The sequence below is a fragment of the Schistocerca serialis genome, chromosome 5 (assembly GCF_023864345.2).
Source record: "Schistocerca serialis cubense isolate TAMUIC-IGC-003099 chromosome 5, iqSchSeri2.2, whole genome shotgun sequence".
NCBI lineage: Eukaryota > Metazoa > Arthropoda > Insecta > Orthoptera > Acrididae > Schistocerca > Schistocerca serialis.
The window spans coordinates 578,070,909-578,074,743 of NC_064642.1; the positions used below are offsets into that span (position 1 = coordinate 578,070,909).

General features: G+C 40.6%; 1 pseudogene; it reads left to right on the top strand.

Annotated features, from left to right (window-relative positions):
• The first annotated feature begins 1,688 nt into the window (after nucleotides 1-1,688).
• Nucleotides 1,689-1,806, top strand: LOC126482707 (5S ribosomal RNA; annotated as a pseudogene).
• The last annotated feature ends 2,029 nt before the right edge of the window (nucleotides 1,807-3,835 follow it).

A 3,835-nucleotide genomic window follows, 5' to 3' on the forward strand; every position in this document is an offset into this window, starting at 1 on the left:
TTCTGTAACAGCTTTCTGAGTCGTTAAAGCCACCGATGATGTCTCCAGCATTGGAAGATGAAACATTAGTCAAAGAATTATGCCTTTGACAACAGTGTAATGCCCATAAACAAATATCTGCAATATTTAAAGGTATTTACTACCTATTAATAGTTGTATGTTTAATTAAACTTTTAATATGTTTAGCTTCCAAGTACATTATTAAATGTGAGGCCTACATAAACTTTTAATTGGTATCGTCATGAAGAGAACCATTTTAATGGCCAACGTAGAAACTTTTCACAAGTACATTTCACCTTTTGTTGTCCAACATGGCAGGGCAGGCCAAGTGCCAAGGGGACAAGATGACGATTTTAAGGTAAGTTGAAGATACTGGGCTACCAGGTGGAGGGATACAAGCTGGAGAGAAAAATACTGCATTTTTCTATGCCAGGTCACCCACTGGGAAGGATATGGCTGCTCAGTGACCACAAATAGTGCTACCTGTTTCACTTAGGGACCAGACAATAGACTCAGAAAAATGAAGTATTGCTTGGGCTGTAAAACACAACTACTATGAGTAGATTTTGGACCATTATGGAATGTTAGAAAAATATGGCATGGAATGAAATATGAATGTGACAAAGTGCCAAGAAGACTATATAAATATCTACCCACACATCTGGAGTGAGAGAACGTAGCTGACAGTCAACGACAAGCGTTGCCAGTGTCACATTTACTCACTCTGCTATCATTGTCCCACACCCACCACCCACAGATGTGGTGATGGCAGAACATAATGTTGACTTCACTACTAGTTGGTGAGAAACTGCTTTTGCACTTTTATCTCTTACAAAGTGTTCTTTCTGTAGTTGTGTGACAGCCAACTGGCAAGAACCAAGGGCCACAAACTGTTTGTATAAGAGGCAGGGCCAATTTAAGATCCAAGCAATGCAACTAGCTACTTGGGGCACCAATCTGAGAGGGTGCAAGAGAGATGAGATGAGATTAGATTAGATTCAGGTTTTGTTTCATAGACCCAAAAAATGAGATGATTCTCATGGATGTGGAACATGTCAGGAAGTATAACATACAAAAAAATAAAACATTTGAGTATAATACTTTCTACTCTGGTCATTTGTCAGGAGATTGTCAAAATACGTGAAACTGGAACTGCTTTACAGAATTAATATGCTGTCAGAATGAAACATTGTTATGCACATTTAATAAATTTGTCATACACAAAATACCTAATCTTGACTGTTGTGGCCAAGCATTGTCAAAACTGAAATCTACAGACATTTTTACTTAAGCTGGTCTAACATTCCTTGTTAAGATATTCATCTATAGAGTAGGAAGAGTTGCCTATCAAAAAGTCTTTCAGACTCTGTTTAAACTGTGATTTATTTGAAACCAAGTTTTTAACGGTTGCTGGCACTTTATCGAAAATCTATGTTCCTGAATATTGGACCCTTTTTTGGACCAAGGTAAGTGATTTTAGTCTTTATGTAGATTGTTCTTATTCCTAGTATTGATATTATGTATTGACCTGTTGGTTGGAAATAGAGATATATTACTTGCAACAAATTTCATTAAGGAATAAATGTACTGAGAAGCAGTGGTTAGAGTACAAAGTTCCTTGAACAGGTTTCTACATGACGTTCTTGAATTTGTACCACAAATGATTCTTATTACATGCTTTTGCATGGGGCAATGGCCTTGCCGCAGTGGATACACTGGTTCCCGTGAGATCACCGAAGTTAAGGGCTGTTGGGCGTGGCCGGCACTTGGATGGGTGACCATCCGGGCCACCATGTGCTGTTGCCATTTTTCGGGGTGCACTCAGCCTCGTGATGCCAATTGAGGAGCTACTCGACCGAATAGCAGCGGCTCCGGTCAAAGAAAACCATCGTAATGACCGGGAGAGCGGTGTGCTGACCACACGCCCCTCCTATCCGCATCCTCAGCTGAGGATGATACGGCGGTTGGATGGTCCCGATGGGCCACTTGTGGCCTGATGATGGAGTGCTACATGCTTTTGCATGCTGAAAACTTTGCTGCTGCTGCTGCTGGTGAGTTATCCCAGAATATGATCCTGTATGACATAATAGAATGAAAGTAAGTGAAGTATGCAACTACATCTGACATCATTCTCACTGCAAATACAGACTTGTTTAGGCGGTAAGCAATTCTGTGGTATGCCCTTACCAAGTGAATTTATTATTGAGCTGTAATCCCAGAAATTTAACGCTGTCAGCCTCTTCAATCTGCATGTCTTCATATGTTATACACATGCTGGAAGGAAGGTTGTGAACTGCATATAGTGGGTCTTTTCAAAGTTTAATGACAGTGAATTAGCTTTAAACCATTTATTAAGGTCAGTGAAAATTTTATTAGCAGCTATTTCTAAATCTGTACTTGACTTGCTACTTGTTTCAATGTTTGTATCATCTGCAAACAAAACAAACTTAGCACCTGGAAATGTAACAGACAAGAGGTCATTAAAGTACATAAGAAAAGCAATGCACCCAAGATGGAACCTTGAGGAATACCATATGTAATTAATTCCCAGTCAGAAGAAGACTAACTGCTTACTGCACAGGTATTCCGCAACGACATCCTTTGTTTTTTGTTAGTTAGATAAGACTCAAACCATTTTGCTGCATGCCAGTGACACCATAATATTCTAATTTACTTAAGAGAATGGTCTGGTTTACTCAGTCAAAAGCTTTTGACAGGTCACAGAAAATGCCAGTACCGTCTCATTTATTACCTCTTTTGTAGTGCAAAATTTGTATACAGGGTGTAACAGAGAGACTTTCAGGGATGTTGAGAGCATGTAGCAAAGTCCAATTAGCTGTCTAGCCCAGTCCCATGGAAAAGATAGAGAGAGAGAGAGAGAGAAAACTAAAATTAAAACTGTGTTTCCAACCAAGCGGTTTTCCCAAGCCAACTGAAGCCACCGATAACTTGTCTAAGTAGAGGACTATCAAATTGTGAAGGTGGGGCAATTTTCATGATCACCAATCATTTATTTCTTAAAATACTCAAGAAGGTATAAATCTGCTGAAGTCCCAGTGGCTATTGGTTCCAAATCAAGCCGAGGCAATGGCTGCATGGAGGGACACCAACCTGCCCTGTGGGCAGAGTGCTGGAACCACCCCCAGGAATACCTGATGGTGTGTAGATAGGCCAAAGTGACCTTCCACAGAAAGGTTAAGTAACCATGGGCTAGTCTACCTCCTGTTGACTTCAGGATCCCTTGTGCTCTCTGAGGAAGCACATTTTGTGTGAGAACCTGAGGTTACAAAACTGCTAACAGGCATCCTCTTGGCCTCAGTTTGTAGCAGTGCTTGATAAGCTTACTTCATGACCAGCAGCAGTGCAGGAGTTGCCACAATATTTGTGATACTAATGTTTGTTTTCATCATCTTTGAAGCAACCACATGCTGTTATGCTCAGTTTTAGCCAAGATATTCACAGTAGAATGTAACACTTCTGTCTGTGATTAAGCTGTTAATACACAATTTGCAACACAAGAAATTAACTTCATGGTATCTACAATGTTATAGTGGTAATCTCTGCCACACTACCCTGGTCTGCATGCTCGCAATGTGTGTCCATTCATGGCTCATTTACCTTCATGTGTGATTCAAATACTGAAGATTCATCTCAAACTTATTGCAAAACTACTCTCTCTCGGGACTGGCCTGGTTGTCATTATTTCTCCTCTTTCCTCATTACCTTAGCCAGCTTCATCCTGACCCACAACTTCTTCACTTTTGAAGGCCAGACATACCAACAATTAAAGGGAACAGCCATGGGTAGCAGGATGGCCCCCTCGTACGCCAACCTA